At 39.5% G+C, this 18074-nt stretch overlaps 1 protein-coding gene across 2 annotated transcripts in view; it reads left to right on the forward strand.

Annotated features, from left to right (window-relative positions):
• BACH2 (BTB domain and CNC homolog 2) overlaps positions 1-18074 on the forward strand; it is a 355372-nt gene that overhangs the window by 180581 nt on the left and 156717 nt on the right. The window contains exon 3 of one of the 2 annotated variants that reach the window (XM_017506784.2): positions 16964-18074. This exon is cut by the window's right edge and continues 7220 nt beyond it. The gene's annotated coding sequence lies outside the window, so the exon portion shown is untranslated. The remainder of the gene's footprint in view (positions 1-16963) is intronic. The other variant, XM_017506783.2, reaches the window with a different exon arrangement.

The following is an 18074-nucleotide window of genomic DNA, read 5'->3' on the forward strand; positions in this document are numbered from 1 at the left end:
TTGAATGCAGACTGAGGCCAGCAAGCCTCTATGCCGTTTCCTTCTTCCCTCTTCTGAAGTTCAGTTGCTTTGAAAGGGAGCTTTGGAGAGAACAGAAAACAGTGTTGATGCAAGGGCCTCACTAACTCTAAGAGAAACTGTTGATGCAATCTGTGGTTGTAATGTGGGATAAGTCTTAAATAATTACTTTGAAGCTTGGAGCCCCAAATTTTTTAATTTAAGGTCTAGAAATTCAGTCTTTTAAAGCAGATTTTGATGACTAAAACCAAGAAAATGGCCCCATCCTTTGCTTTTCTTCTTGTTCAGTTGGTTAACAGTAGGATTGCCACCCCCATAAACAGATAAAAGGACTGAAAAACAGGAAGCAACATCAAATAGTTTGGGAAACTCCTGAAAGTGGGTGTAATATATGTGGGCCTTTAAAAATGAATCATATTTATGCATTTGATGTACAGCTACTTAATTATTTCTTACAGTTCAGCCTTATGTTCATTGGTATTCTTATTTTCCTATGTTTTGGTCCTTACTTGCCTTGTATAACTGCTGTTGGTTTGGTTCCCACTGGTACACCAAGTTGTTCAACTAGCTGCTGATAAACGCATCGCAAAGTATGTATGGGAAAAAGAAACCACAAGAGATAAAAGTAGTAGGTGATTTTTTTTTTTTAATTAAGGTTTGCTTAGTTGGCCCATAGCAAGACCCTGATATTTTGGCTGCAGCCAAACAGAGGAATATTTGGCTAAGCTGTCTTCACCACGGTGTTCCCAAAACAAGTGAAGGAAACCTTTGTTGTGTGAGCACCTTGATATTCTAGGCCACAAACCTGTACAGCATGTGACTGTACCAAATACTGTAGGCAGTTGTAACCCAGTGGGGAGTTACCTTGATGTTCTGGAAATGCCTTGCAGTCACTTCCACTTCATCACCCAAAGGGTCAGTGTCTGCAGCATGGGACATGTGTAATGCGCAGGGACACATCTGCATTCTGCAGGCTTCCCAGCCCTGATCCACATGGCCCTGGACAGGTCTGGCTCTAATATTTGTAGGGCGCCAGACAAAGGCACAATTGAAGCTCATATGTCATATGTTTAAATACTAAAATTTATGAATCAGGCTAACAAACTGGTTGTATAAAATACATTCCATCCTTCTGCCTTGATATAATGACCTTTCAGAAGGCCAGGTTTAAATTTAGGATTATCAGTCTCCTTAGAGTTCCAAGTGGGAACATGGTGGTATAGGGGAACTCAGCTCACATCTACCCCCTTCTTTCTTTTCTGCTCCTTCTCCTCCCACTCCCCCAGTCCCCTTTCCTGCAGGGGCCTTGATACAGCACCTGGACACCCCAGCCAGAATGTCCAGGATACTGTGCATATCTCTGTAAAATAGCTGCCCTTGGCGATTCTCTTCAGGTGGTGTAGCAGACCCAAGAGAGGAAGGACCCAGGGAAAGGGCATCCACTAACCCTGGGAGCTCACTTGGGACCACTTGGGTAGGAAATTCTGGAGCAGTTTAAGGGAGAGATCATAAGACAAGGTGGCGGATGATGCCTCCCTGGCCTGGCTGAAGGAGGTCAGAGCCTTTCCTTGCCTGGGTCTAGGGGCTGTGCTGCCGGTGGACATTTAAGTAAAATCTGCAGCATCTCCCATTTTCTCATGACAGCAGTTCTTTCTCTTCACACAGAGACCGCTCTGCCCCAACTCCAAGGGCCATAGTAAGCAAGCACCCCCTCCAAGGAGCACCTCGCTTCTGGGCACTGCAGGAGCAGCCTCAGTGTTGAGGTTTCAGTAAAGTATTTTGCCTGAAGTCCTCGTTGGTTCAGCCTCTACTTCAAGCTTTGTTCCTGTTCCCTCTGAACACCCCCACCTCTCCACATACACCTAGATCTGTAATTTCAGACCTGGACAAAGAAACTGCTCTTTTTGAGGGTACATCACTCAGCCCTTCCATTTGCCCTCTCCAGAATCAGTGATCTTCTCAATTAAATTGTGAAGGATTGTAACATCTTTTTGGAAATAATACCAATGGACCCTTGATACCTGAGGATTTTATTTGGCACTGATGAAGGGTCATTATGTACCTGTAATGCATGTGGTCCCCTCTTTGCCACTTTTTCAGTCACTGACCAGGCCACTATACCTCTCTACACTTCATTGTCTGCGTCTACAAAAAGTGGACAATTATTCATGCTTTCATACTGTTTCTATTTCAAATGGTTGTTTTCAGGACAAATTTTTAATTACATATGGGAAGAGCAATAAAAATATCCAATCAGTCCCCTTTCCAGTAGACCTTCATTTAACTCTCCAAGAGCTTTTGTATATTATAAGAAATATGATTCAGACTTCCCTAAGTTGACAGAAAAGCATGAAATCTGCTTATAACAGATGTTCCCCATGATCCCCAAACGTAAACATGTTTTCAAGACGATAGTGAGACAACCTGTTTACACAAGGAAGTACTTTAAAAAGCAAACAAAAAACATCACCCAGAGCAGTCATTGTGATCAAAGTGCTGTCAATTATTAGGGTGTAAAGGGAACTGATGACTCAACTTAGCACCACCGCGGTCTCCAGATTTCAGTTTCGTAACAGAGTTTCTTTTCAGGAATATTCTTAATTTACACACAAATCCGATTTTCTTTCTAAAATGTTTCTCGATTTTTGTCAAACCGAAATACCAGGATCTCTTCAAAAGATGACTCCGATAATCAGATGATGATGATATGAGCGCCACACGGACGTACTTTGCCATGGAGAGTGGGGTTGCCACTCCCTGGGATCTTGGTGCCTGGGAGGAGGGACAAGGTCTTCCACACAGCAACTCCTGGCTCTCTCTGCTCCTGCACCTCCCCAATTAGTCAGATGCAGCATAGAAACTCTCAGACTGCGTGGTGGTAGAAAATAACTTTCTAAATCAATCAAAGTGTGATATTTTGATCCTTTCACATGCCTGGGTATTCTGGGCAAATGCATGCTCAAATCAATGACTCATGGATCAAGATGCAAAGTAGGTCTCTGAATGCTGGCTAGAAATCAGTTTTTAAACCTGAAGCAAAATATAGTCTGGTAAAAATATATATATATGTATTGTGTTAAATTTAGCAGTTTTTGTGAAAATAACTACCACTGCCCCTCAAAGTATTGTACATTGGGTGTCGGCCCTGAGTTGGAAAGTAGTAGGTTAGCAGAGATGTCTACATAAAAGCCCATAAGAAGTCTTAACTGTTAGGAAGGTACTTTTTTTTTTTTTTAAGACAAAGTTTTGCTCTTATTGCCCAGGCTGCAGTGCAGTGGCATGATCTCGGATCACTGCAACCTCTACCTCCCGGTTCAAGTGATTCTCCTGCCTCAGCCTCCAGAGTAGCTGGGATTACAGGTGCCTGCCACCACACACAGCTAATTTTTTTGTATTTTTAGTAGAGACAAGGTTTCACCATATTGGTTAGGCTGGTCTCGAATTCCTGGCCTCAGATGATCCCACCCCCTCGCCCTCCCAAAATGGGATTATAGGTATGAGCCACTGCACCTGGTCCAGGAAGGTACTTTGTTAAAGGTTCCTTCAAAAGTCCTTTAGAATGTGGTTTCCCATTGAAACAAACCTTTAGATTCCCTTCAAGAATGGGAATGCCAGACCCTGTGGCATCCTCACTGAATGATACCCCTTTAAACAGACAGGGATAGGCTGGAAACCTGACCTCTTTTTATAATACCACTTCTATAGTAAATAGATTCATGTCTTACTATGTATCCTGCAGTCCCAGGAACTTTTCAAATCATCATATGGGCACTTAGTGGCTGTGGGAATGCCAACAAGACTATAACCCAAAAGCAGGATCATTACCCAATACCACAGGAATGGGACAAATAATAGCATGAGCTCTTTATATTTATAGTAAAATTTAAGTCCTGGGTTTATGTGCCAGGATCTTCCTGTGATTCCAAATACTAAAAATACTTGCTGCAATTCATTAAAAGAAAAAATAAAACACACACAAAAAAAATATTAGAATGAGCAATAAACAAGATCATTAATTTTGTAGGATGAAAGTTCAATGTACAAAAATCAATTTCTGCATACTAGCAAGAAAAATAAAATTACAAAAACAATCCCATTTACATAGCATCGAAAATAATGAAATGTTCAGGAATAAATTTAAGAAAAGAAGTGCAAGATTTGAACACTAAAAACTACAGAACACTATAGAAAGAAATTAAGGAAATGTAAATAAATGGAAATACACCCAATGTTCGTAGATCAGAAGACTTGTTAAGATGGCAAAATTATCCAAACCAATCTATATAGTCAACACAATCCCTATCAAATTGCAGCATTTTTGCAGAAATTGACAGGCCGAATTTAAAATTTATATGGCAATGCAAGGGACCCAGAATAGTTCAAACAATCTTGCAGAATAAGAACAAAACTGGAAGAGTCACACTTCCTTTTTTCAAAACATACTATATGACAATGTAGACTTGGATACAGTATAGTCATAGGATAGGCAATGGAATAGAATTCAAAGTTCAGAAATAAACTCTCAAACTTATGCTTAAAGTTTTCAACAAGGGTTCCAGGACAATTTGATGAGGAAAGAATAGTCTTTTCAACACATAGTGCCGGGACAACTGGATATTCACCCGCAAAATAATTAAATTGGACTTCTACCTTGCACCATATACAAAAATTAACTCAAAATGGATCAGAAAAATAGATATAAGCAAAAATTGTAAAACTCCTAGAAGAAATATGGAGATGCATTTTTGTGACCCTGCATTAGGCAGTGGATTCTTAGAAGCACCACAAGCACAAAAGACGAAAGAAAAAATAGATAAATTGGACTTCATAAAATTAAAAACTTCATCCTCAAAGGAAACTATTAAAAAAGTGAAAAGATGGTCCACAGTTGGGGGAAAATGCTTACAAATCATGTATCTGAAAAAGGATTTGTATCCAGAATAAATAGAGAATACTTACAACTCAACACTCAAAAGACAACCCAGACAAATAACGGACAATTAAAATAGGCATTTCTCAGAAAAAGATATACAAATGGTCAATAAATGAATGCAGAGATGTTCAGCATCATTAGTCATTAGGGAAATGCAAATCAAAATTATAATGAGTTACCGCTTTACCCCTGCTAGGATGGTTAAAGTTTAAAAGACGGTAATAAATGTTGATGAGGATGTAGAGAGATTAGAACCCTTATACATTGCTGATGGGATTGTCCTGCTACAGTCATTTTGGAAAACAGTTTAGCAGTTCCTCAAAATGTTAACTATAATGTTACCAGTTGTCCCAGTATAATTGTTAGGGTTCTTCAGAGAATAGAACCAATAGAGGGGTGTGGGGGGTCGGGAGATGGATTTATTTTAAAGAATTGGCTTATATGATTGAGGAGACTGGCAAGTTCATAGTTTGTAGGGTAGGCCAGCAGGCTGTAGACTCAGAGTAGAGCTGATATTGCAGTTCGAGTCCAAAGAGAGTCCGCTGTCAGAATTCCTTCTTCTCAGGAGAGGTTGGCCTTTTTCTTAAGGCCTTCAACTGATTGGATGAGGCCCACCTATAGTCTGGAGAGTAATCTGCTTTATTCAGAGACTTCTGATTTAAATGTTAATCTCATCTAAAAAATATCTTTGTAACAACATCCAAATATGTTTGACCAAATGTCTTGGTATGGTGGCCTAGCCAAGTTGACACATAAAACTAACACCCCACCCATCGATTTCACTCACAGGTATATATATCCAAGTAAATTGAAAACATATGTCCAAATATGTCTAACCATGCAATAGTGTTCTTAGCAGCATTAATCATAATCGCTAAAAAGTGGAAACAATCCAAATATTCATCAGCTGTTAAATGGATAAACAGAGTGTGGTATATGAATACAATTGATAATTATGCAGCCATAAAAAGGAATGAAGTGTTGACACTTGCTACATCTAGGGTGAACCCCGAAAATGTGGTAAGTGAAAGAAGCCAGACACAAAGGCCTCATAATATGTGATTCCATTTATACGAAATGTGTAGACTAGGAAAACCCATAGAGACAGAAAGTAGATTGTTGGTTGCCCAGGGTTGAGGAGAAAGGGAAATGAAAAGTAACTGCGGTGGGTATAGGGTTTCTTTTGGGGATGATGGAAATGTTCTGATATTAGATAGTGGTGATGGTCGCACAACTCTGTGAATATACTAAAAACCACTGAATTGTATACTTTAAAGGTATGAATTTTATGATGCACTAAATATATCTCAATAAACCTGTTAAAAAATGTCTAATACTCCAAACATAAGTGGTCTTGGCCACCTAATAGAAAGCAGCAGGAGTTGCTTCTAAAATGTAGAATGTATGCTGAATCCCATACATGAAGAGTTAGAATGGAATGAAATGATCACCACCATTTTCTAGATACCTTCTGTGTCTCAGAAGTTGTGAACATATCAGCTTAGTCTTCCTTAAAAAACAAACCAAAAAAGGTAGCTACCTTTAGGGGCACACACCTGTAGTCCCAGCTACTCAGGAGGGGCAGGAGGACCACTTGAGCCTAGGCGAGGATGCAGTGAGCTATGATCACACCACTGTACCCCAGCCTGGGTGACAGAGCAAGACTGTCTAAAAAAAAAAAAAAAAACCATATGTTGGCTTTATCATCCTTATTTGTTCATATCAGGAAACTGAGCCTTTGTTCAAATTTCTTGGCCAAAGTCAGCTACTGTGTTGGGATTAGACCTGGGTCTGTCTGACTTTGGGCTTATTCCCAATTCACAGCCCCACACTCCTCCTGGAGAAGAAACCCTGTCCCAGACTGAACACAGAGTGGCAGGACCTGCTACTTGGAGAGTCAGGCAAAGTCTTCCCAAGAACGAAGGTTTGAAGGATGCTTTTGGAAATAAAGGAATCAAGTGCAAAGAGGAGGCTGTTGCTTTGTGATAAAGAAAAGAAAACAGGTTTAATTTTTTTTTAAGTGCCACAAAGACCAACAAGAAAGGTGACAGGAAGACAGAAGGGACCACAAGATCCAAGATGGCAAATTAAAGAGCAAAGCCTAGGAACAGTGGTGTAGAGCCAGCAGGTCAGGGACTGGTAAGCGAAATGAATGTTTTCAGAGTAGCCAGCTGACTTGCGGATAGACCTAGCTATGTTGACAGTCAGTTTGACCAGAAACCACGTCAGGATGCTCCTAAAGCTGAAACAAGTCATTTCTCATCCAGAGACAAAAGTAACACCAGAAGAAGTTACCCCAGATACTCCGTGGATCGGTATCCAGTATAGGGGCTTGTGGACAAAGTGAAATCTTGGAGTTCTTTTACAGGAGATTTTAACCTGTGGTGTATGGATTCATAGGGGACCTACATCGACTCCAAAGAGTCCTTGAACTCTTGCTGTCGTGGAAATGTTTTGTGTCTATGTATCTTGTTCTGGGGGGAGAGTCTTTAGGTTTTTAAAGGATCTGTGTCAGGAAGAAGATATTTAAAAGTTATTTAAATGTTTCTCTTAAAGCGCTAGGCTAATTTTCTGGCTGTGTGGTAGATTGTGTTAAATGGTCTGACACTCCTAATTTTTGGAATAAAAATGAATTCTTAGTGAATGATCTCACCACCTGCAGTGCTGTCTGATTCTGTCCTGGCATTTGATAGGACTTGCTAGGGGATTAGGTAAGACAGGATGTTGGTACATTTGAGGTCATTAAACCAAGAAGGGAAGCGTGGGGAAGAAAAGAAATCTTGCTAAATATATTGTGGAGCTGAACTAAATGTTAAATAGCTAAGGGACATTGTCTGTGCTCTGTGCCAAGACTTTAAAATCCTGTTTAGAAACAGACTAGAATGACGGAGACAGCTCCATCTAGATGCCGTGCATTGGTAAATGCCTGTCTTTCCAAGAAATACTATTTTACTTGTCCTTTTATGGAGGAGGCGTGGAAGGCTGTGATGTACTGGGTTGTATAACATTTTTATAAGCAGATACAACTAGTATAGAATCTAGAAAAACAACAAAAGCTACCTTTTCACCTGGTGGCTGGCATCTCACAGTTCCCATTTCATGACTAGGAAAATAATGAATATGTCACAGAGAACCTAATTTATATGAAAGGTATCGTCAGCTGGAATGCATGCCCAAACGTTTATTTTCTACCTGTCTTTTTCTTTCTACTTCTTTTTTGCTGCTTTCACTCTTATTTTGGATTTACAGTTTTAGAAAATACTCACTTTAAAAATGTATTGGATGGATAGTAGTGAAGGAAGTACAACAAAACAAATGTACTTTATGCCACTGAACTGTACACTTAAAATTGATTAAAATGATAAATTTTATGTTTTGGATATTTTACCACAATTTTTTAAAAAGTATATCAGCTAATACAGAAGGAAAACCCACTTACCCTTTGAGGCAAGAATTCCAAGTATGTTTATGTGGTAAATGCCAAGCCCTTTCCCACAAGATATATGAATATGTAAGTCATAGGGCAAAGTGTGTATGGGATAGAAGGACTCATTTAAGCACTTCATGGTCCCCACTCTGCCACTCACTGACTATGGGACCCGGCACCCTGTATCCTGAGCAAATAAATGTTAAGCCCTCGATAAATGCTGCCTTTTTCTTCCTCCGTTCGTTACCCACACATTGGTTTTTCAACAGTACAGTGAAACAGTGGAACTCAGTGATCTCCAGGGTCCCTTTCAGCTCTCCTAACCCATAGTTCAAAGTCACTATTTAAAAAAAAAATCTACAGAACACTATGAAAATTCCCATGGACAGATGTACACCACGGGCTTCCCATGTGGACACACAGCAGCTTCTGCTGCCTCTGACTCACTCTCTCTCCTCTGCTCCACATTCTTTCTCTTCCCCAGCCTGCCAAGAGTCATCCGTGAGCTTGGACATGGGAAGAAAGGGCAGACGGGAGAAAGAAGTGAGGTGGCTCAGGACAGAAGGCTGGGAAAGAGCCTGGTACTCTGGATATCAGGCTGGGTTAGGGATGCAGCAAGCCTGGAGTTGGCCCTGGCAGTGCCACATGGTTATGGGTATGGTAGAACCCAGGGCCATGGACCCAGATTTCTCTGAAGGGTATGTGACCACAGGAGGAGTAAGCATGATAGATTTTTATACAAAGTGGATGATGGTGAGAATCTACATAGAGATTAGATCCAGGGAGAAAAGCTGAGTTCATCGTGTGAGGAAGAGTGTCTGTTGGGGAAGAGGAGGCTATGTCAGGAGGTGCAGCAGGAGAGGAGAGCCAAGGACAGATGTATGCTCAGTCTCCAGGCAGGGTTTGAGTTGGGAGCAGATGAACTCTGCCCTAGGACTTGATGGCCGATGAAGGCAGGCAGATCCCCAAGGCAGTGTGTCTCCACTGGTCCCTCTATGTGTACCTGTCACTGCATTCTGCAAACACTTGGTCTGCATTCATGTATTAGTGTATCCATTCATTCATCAAGTTTGTGCCAGGCACTTTCCCAAGTATCAGGTATCAGTAGTGAGCAAGAGAAGCTAGTCCCCTGCCACTGTGGATCTTACATGAACCTAGAGAGAGGACATGCAATTATACAGTAAATAAACATGTGGATTTTGATTATCCCTTGATGGAAACAAGCAAGGTGATGCGTAGCTGTTTGGGAGAGAACAGAGCATGTTAAGGACAGTGTCCCTGCAGAAGTGACGTATTTGAACTAGACATGGTAAAGGAGTAGTGACCAGCATGGATAAGGGTTGGCGGAGGGAATTCTAGGCAGAGAGATAAGCAAATGGCAAGGCCAGGCAAGGGCTTTGCATAATCAAGGGATAGAAATGACACTGAAGTATAACCATTGAGAAATTACGCTTTATGAACTTTAACCATTTTAGCACTGAAAGCTAATCAACTCTTTCTACAAATAGTTAAATTGCTGTGGGACCTGCAGTCTTGTCACTTTACTTTCATGTTTTACTGGTAGCACATGGGAAAGTGGTCATGTTTCCTTCTCAGAAGGATGTAGTCCCCCCACTTTGTAGAGGAAGGCAGTATTGTACAGGAAAGGAGGTAGCCTTGACAGGCTGGCTTGGATTCAGATTGCATGTTGTCCCGTCTCCAGCAGTGTGACTTTTGAGCGCTTTGCCTCTCTGAGCCAGGGTTCTCTCATGTACCAGATAGGCTAATACCTGTAAAAATTTCTGGCACAGTTCCTAGCAAATAGATCTTTTCAGTAAATACAAATGATGATGGTGGTGGTAGTGCTGGTGGTGGTGGTAGAAATGGTGGTGGTGGTGGTGGTGGTGGTGGAGGAGGAGATGATGATGATCGTGGTGGTGGTAGGGATGATGGTGGTGACGATATATTCATACAGGCTCGTATACCAATTTTTATATATAAAATCTGCATAAATCCAAGAATTATTTCAAATTATGTATTTTCAACACATTTCTTTCTCACTTTTTCTCTCTTCTGGCTTGTTCATGGCAAGTAGTTCTGCTTGCACCATCCTTTTTAAATAGAAAATCTGATTACCTTTTTGCTGTATTTGGGACCTTAAATACCTTGAATGTCAAATAAGTACATTTTCTGGCTGTGGTTCTTCAACTAGAATAACGTGGTCCCAGAACCTGAAATGTTGAAGTGGAAACTTTCAGAGCTGTTTAATCTCAATTAATTTTCTCCATCCTGTCTGAAATAACTGCCTCTCCCTCTCCCCTTCTTTCTCTGTTGCAGCAAAAAAGGCACATTTTCTTTTATCACCTTTCCGTGCCAGTAAGCAAAACACAAAAGCCCACGAGATCTTTGGGTCAAAGGGGTTCTGCCTTATGCAACTGTCCGTTTAAATTGTTTGAAAGATAAGAGTTTTTAAAAAATAAAAATAAAAACTTCATCTCTGAATTTCCAAAAAAAATTAACATCAATTGGCCCCTTTCTTTTTTAACCCCTTCAGCCATAAAATGGTGTGTGACTACTCCATTTAGTGTTTCTGAATATAAATAAGGATGTCAGGGCCACTCTCAACATGTTTGTTACCAAAGCTGTCATTAGATTTTCAGCAATATTTTTATACAGCCTAGAACCAGCTGAACATTTAAGATTTGACCTTTTTAAAAAGAAGATAATGGTCTCTAAATGCAATTGGTGTTTTTGGAACTAAGTTTGGAAGTCTCATTTTGTTTCCTGACATTGTAGTAAATTTTCTCAATCCAGAGGCAAAAGTAATTGTGTGTGTGTGTTTGTGTGTGTGTGTGTGTGTGTGTGTAGTTGTGGAAGAATCACTTATTAGCCCTAAAAATCAATAGTCTGACTTTGTCCAGGGGAACCAGAAGTGGCATTGTGAAGCTCGAAAGATTGGCTGACTAGTGTCATTCCCATTGGGATGCTGAGCAATATCAGGTTGTTTTATTTGGTAGATTTTTCACCTTAGGTGATAATATTAATACAATGGGGAGAATTAGCTTAAAACCTCTGTATCCTAACATGCTGTGTCCTATCCTTGTAGTTTAGGCAAACCCGGATTCAGATTCAAATGAGAGTGTAAACCAGTTCTGAGTACCATGTTTTGTGTCTTTTGTATCACTCCAGATCCCAATAAGGTAGGAAGAGGTGATTAGGATTGGAGAGAATTGACAACAGTAGGACATTGGGAGCAATATTGGAAATCAGATCATTAGACCACTTTTGTGTTTCTTATTAGATTTGTAATGTGAATAAAAATACTTTCACCTGTAGTTTCCTGGGGAAAGGCAAATGGGGCTTTGCTCATCAAATCCTATTAAAGCCACTAAGAAAGTCCTACCTAAGAGTCGAGTTGGAATAAAGAATGCAATCAGCCTTATTTATACAAGAAGTACCTTCTACAAAACCTGATCATTTCACAACTAATTGGTATAAATATTCCCTTGCCCACTGTTTGCAGCTGGAGACCCACTTGTACTTTTTGTATGGCTGTAACTGTAATTAAATACCATTTACTTTTCTTAGCTTAAGAATGCAGGTTCCTCTGACTTTTCTTTTTAAGTAAGTTTAAGATTATGCAAGAGGTAATTACTTACAGATAATTTCCCATATCTGGGATATGTTACTTGTAAAAGAATTAATAGTAACCATTCAGATACCTCTTTTTTAAACTTTCCCCCAACTTCTCTAACAGTAAATATGAAGAAATGAAAAAGCAGTGCTTTCATGCTTAGTGTAGCATTACCATATCTCCTCACCCACCTTTTCCTAAGAGCAGTCTGGTGAGCCACTTCAAGATTTTGTGAGGTCTTCGGAAATCAGTCTAGCCGCAAAATGCCACAAGTCAGGAAGTATCCATGCTACTCTTATTCACCATTGTTTTGAGACACCTAAACATTGCCCAGCACCTAGGAGAAGGGCAGTGAATGCCTGTTGAAGGACTATATTGGATATTATCCTGAGGGTTTCTGGGGTCTGAAATAGGTCCAAGAAAACTAGTATGTGAAGCCACCTAGGGCTGTACTGTCCAGTCACATAACCACTAATGATATGTGGCTATTTAAATTTAAATTTATTTAAATTGACTAAAGTTTAAAATTCAATTCCTCATTCTCACTAGGTACATTTCAAATGCTCAGTATCCTCATGTGGCAAGTAGCTGCCATGTTGGACAGCAGAGATATTTAATATTTCCATCATCACAGAAAGCTGTGTTAGATAATGCTAGTAGAACAGCATTAGTAGAGGCCTAAGTTAGTGTGTTTTTAAAGTAAAATTCCCATGCGACCCTGATGTGCACTCATAATACCAAAAATAGCCTTCTTACACATCTCCCCCCATGCTGTAGGAACTTAACCAAGCAAGGTGGTTGGCCCTCAGTGGTGGCTGTCTCTTTGAGATTGACAGACAAACAACAGTAAAACTGTTAGCGAGACTGACAGCCGCTATACACTTATTTGGCTATACCAGTTGTTAAAGTTGTAAAGTATCTGTACCAGTTAATAAAGACCTGCTGGTTTAAGCTTCTCTGGTACTTCCTTCCAGTGCCCAGGACGCCTTGGCCATTCCTTTAGGATTTACCAACCTCCCCACAGTCCAGCAAAATGAGTTAATGTCTGTCTCATCTCTGGGAGTTGTTGGATGCTCAAGGACTCTGCACCAGCACTGCAGGCCTCAGATTGATGGATGCTACCTTTGGCTTCATGGTTCCTTGGCCTCCAGGAGGGATTACTTCCTAAGGCACTCCCATCACTACCATGGCCACGTCCTACATCACAGATCCATTGGCTTCAAGAAAACCTTAAAGTCATTTCATCCATCCCCTTCATTTTACTGAAGAAATCAAGTCTCAGAGTCAGGCAACTAGTTTGTAGCCAATTTAGAAATAAAACTCAGATCTTCTAACTCGGTGCTTTTTTGGTTATATCTTCTTGTATTCTTTTCCCAAACAATGAAATGTCGATTAATATCTTTATGTCTCACAAAGTTGTTTCTTTAAAAAAAAAAAAAAGACACCTAATATTTTATGTATGTCTTATAATCTGCAAAAAAAAGCACTGTGTATACATTCTCATGTGATCCCCACAAGAACTTGTGAGAGGTAGTAGGCTCCGAGGCAGTGAGTGGGGTACCCAGCATGACAAAGCTACTGTGAGTGGGGAAGTCTATGTCACTGGGGCTTGGAAAACTATAAACTCTTTTGTAAATGTAAGATAATACACCATGTGGTATTACTTGCTTTTAGCTTGTGGTGTTTTGCAGTTCAGGATTTAGTGACATTGAAAGTAATAACTTTGTTCAAGTGCAAATGATATGTGTGTGAATGTGTGTGTGTGTATGTGTATATATATATATTTACTTTGACAGTGTGCCAGTTGCACAGACTTTGGTTCAGCATTGAAACAGAAGTGGGTTGCTTCAAAGTATATTTTTAAAATGAGAGAACCCAAATTTGTAATTAGCTTTACATGATAGTTGTATAGTTTGAGTATCCAAGGAGAGTCTGGTAATCATTTGTGTTATTAATGGTGGTTTGTTTTTTGTATTTCCCCTGAAGTAATTAGGCCCTTTGGAAGAAACAAAGGGTACTCTTTGAGGAGTTATTTGTTCTATTATTATTTTATTTTTGACACTCTGTAGTTCTGGCATGCTTAAAAACTTACTCATGTACCTGAACGTGGCAAAGAAAAATCATTTATAAGATATTCTACCCACTTTGACACCAAATTATCAGGAAAATGATGCTTAAATTATGAAGTAAAGCCACAGGGAAGGAAATGGTCCACTTCTCTTTGGTCTTTTGATCATTTTGACAGGAACAATCCTTACTTTTAGATAAGACTGTTAGGAAAGATCAATTTAATTCACTCCCAAAATAAAATTGAAATTTTTTGCACCCCGTTTCTCAAACCGTAACCATCTTACAGTATTAGTGGATGCAGAAATTGAGTTTATACATAAGTGAAACAGTGAGGTTATTTCATTGAATATAACAAAGATCACTTCAATTTGCTTTTATTAGCATATGAAAATTGTGGCATTCTCGATACCAATTATCCTGTAAGATTAAATATACATAAAGGGGAAAGAGAAAGATTAGAAAAAGCTATAAATCTAAAGGAACCTGGGACTGTAAGACCTGCTTTAGCATTCCTAATTCATAGCCACATTTGGGAAGAATGTGTTTGTATGTTTCTTTTTTCAAGTGTTTATTTTATCTATGTCTTCATGTCTTTCTCCATGTCTAACCTGTTTTGTGTTCCATAACACTCTTATCTCATACCTCTCTATTATACTCAAAGAGCTGTAGCCTTCCCCATCTCAATATAGGACATTCAAAGGTCTCAGTATAGGACATTCAAAGGCTTTACTATTGTCTAGAATTTTCTCGGATTTTCTTTGCTTCGTTTAGATGTTATAGATGGTGCTGACAAAAGAGTGGAAAGATCAAGCTTGCGATTTATAGCTAGACTTGGAGTCAGCATAGTAATGAGACCCTAGGCTTGGATAGATCTTTGAAATTCTGAAGCTCATTCCTACAAACTTATTGGGGAATAAGGAGGACCAATGAATGAGCACATACTTTCAAACTTGCCAGCCACCAGTTTTGATACCAGTGCACTTGGTTTTAAATGAGATAATACTATACACAAGGACCTGGCATTGGAGTGGACACACTGTAAGCATGCATGAGGGTTATTCATTATTATTAGCTAGTCTGATTGGATTTTGTCTTCACATCTTTTTGTGCTTTCTGACGCCATGCTGAGGAACAGCAGAATGTCCAAGAAATAGAAAAATACCAGAAGGAAGGGAAATACAAGTCCTCACTACTTACTCTAGAAGCTGAATTATCAGCCCACAAGCAATCAGTGGTTTTTCTTCTGATGACGATATGTGAATTATTTCTGAACTCTCTCACATGCTTTTCCATGTGAAGACCCCATGGACAAGCCGCAGCTCCCCCACTGTCCACATCTAACTCAGTCTGGCCTAATAAGGGTCATTTGATGGTAAACTTACATTAACTCCATATGTCTCTTGTTATGTGAAAAACAGCACGCAGTTCACTATCTTCTGTGTAAGGAAAACAAAAATAAAATCTCTTACATTTGATCATCATTGATTAGAATGTTGTTAAGTTGCGTGAGGACCAAGTGTATTTTTTCAGTCTATGATAAGGTTGGTAATTAAATTAACGAGGCATTCATGCTGCTGGAAAGAATATAAATTAGTGCAACCTTTCTAGAAAGTCAAGGCCCTCAAAGTTTATGCCCTTTCATGCAATAATTCCTTTCCTAGGAAACTGCATAAGAAAATGTTCAGAAATTTAGGCAATATGATATTCAGATACGTCCCTTAAAGTGTTATTTACAATAACAAAGAAAAAATCTGCAATTCCAAAAATGATGGAAATAGTTAAATACATAAAGTGTATTTCTATGGGGTATAATACACATGAACATTAGAAAACACGTTTTGAATAATTTTAATAACTTGAGGAAATGCTCATGTGTATATAACTCAAATTTTATTTCGGAATTGAATGAAAAAGTAGAAACAATACTCTGAGTATGTGCATGTATCTGAAAAGAATATTGGTCCATAATCGCTTATCTCCAATTCTAAATCCAAAAGTTTTCAGAAATCAAAGGGGGTTTTGTTTTTAGTAACTTCTTTGGTAGGAAAACTTGGCCTGAACGAATGTGAAGCTCTGTTTTACCCCCACTTAATAAGAATAAGCATCTATTTTTGTGCAGAAATATTTAATATTTAATATTATGGGGTGTTGCTCCATACCATCACAAGATAATAATGTAATAAATGGTAGCTGTATCATAATACTCTGAAAAATCCAAAAAATTCTGAATTCTGAAACATATCTGGCCCCAAGAGTTTCAGTGAAGGAGTTTCAGACCCATACGACAAAACATCATTAGTGATTTATTGGTGTCAAGGTTACCATTGATCTTTATTTTTTTCCTTTATTTTTTCCATATGTTTCAAATGTTCTACAGTAAGCATGTATGAAGTTACCTGGAAAAATAAATACTAATTTTAAAACTAAACACATTTGAGGCATCAGAGAATCATCTCATTTCAGTCAGAATCCCTAAATTAATCATTTGCTTCCTGAATCTCTTCTATTTACAATGGCCACATGTGTCTTTTAAACCAAGGTGTTCTCGTTTGCTGACAGAAAACATGAGATGAAATAGAGAAAGTGACATCACTGGATATGGACCTGTCTCCCAGGCTGTATGTGGATTCAGGAGAGCCCCTAGTGAGGGCTGCTCACCTAAAGAAAATACCTGAAGGAATAGGGCTTCCACCAGGCAGAGCCCAGGTGTTCATACCGTGGGCTATGGTGTCATATTCTGTTCGTGAGGATTGGTCAAGAGGCCCACAGCCAGAGGCACAGACAGTTATATGAGGTCATAACAAGCAGAAGGGGGTATGGCAAGATAGCAGGAGGGAAGAGGAAGGAAACATTCACATGCACACTTTAGTCTGCTAATGGACAACTTTTTCTGCCCAATTAGGTGGACACTCACTGACCTGTCACAAGGTTGCCCCACAGAGCTTTGGGGTTCATGTCTGAATGGATTACCGGAGCCTTCTCATCTCTCCCTTCGCCCAGTTCCCTGCATCCTAAGACTCGAAGCCAGCACAGGACCTGGAAAAATTACATGTAAGTTTTGACTAAGGTTTCTTTTCCTTAACTAAATAATGATAAATATTTTCTTAAGTGATAGTAACAAATAGCCCAAGCACACATGAATTACTTTTCTTTTAACAAAGGAGCTGTAGAGTTACCATTGAGCAAAGGAGCAAAGGTTGGAATCTGTATATTGGTGGTTCCTTAACTCAGTGGCTCTTAAATTTCAGCTTGAATCGGAATCACCTGGAGGGCTTGTTAAAGTACAGCTTGCTGGGCCTCATGCCCAGATTTCTGATTCAGTAGATCTGGTGCAGGCTAGGAATTTGCTTTTCTAACAAGTTTCCAAGTGATGCTGATGCAGCTGGACCCCAATTTGAGAATCACTGCTTTAACTCATATGCCTGAAAGGGTGAAATGGTAGAAAACTGCATATACTTGAGTAATAAATATCATTAAATTAAGGAATTTAATGCTTTGCTTAATACATTGACTTGTGTCTCAGAAAAGAGTTTTAAGGTTCACTTAGCACCTTCACATTTGGAAGTCCAGCCCAGTAGGTGCCATTATTCCATGCCAGCTTTACTCCAGGGCTGCTAGTACCAGTCATTCTTTGCCCCTGGTTTTCAATAAGTGTGACTGATAGTGCTATTATTAGGCTAAAACAACAGCTACAGCACTTTTGCAGGTGTGCTGATCATGCTTTTAGACACACTAAGAAGAGAAAATCTTTTTTCCCCTGGGTTGGGAACTATGTTGTTCCCTTTCAGAGTGAGTCATCATAGCATTATCCCTCCCCTCACACACTTAAATGTGACTTGATTTACAAAACTTGTGGGGCAGAAAGACAAACATCACATGTTCTCACTTACTTGTAGGATCTAAAAATCAAAACAGTTGAACTCCTGGACATAAAGAGTAGAAGGATAGCTACCATAGGCCAGGAAGGGTAGTAGGGGTTTGAGGCAGGGCATGGAGGTGGGATGGTTAATAGT

This window comes from Cebus imitator, unplaced genomic scaffold, assembly GCF_001604975.1.
Source record: "Cebus imitator isolate Cc_AM_T3 unplaced genomic scaffold, Cebus_imitator-1.0 Scaffold359, whole genome shotgun sequence".
Lineage (NCBI taxonomy): Eukaryota > Metazoa > Chordata > Mammalia > Primates > Cebidae > Cebus > Cebus imitator.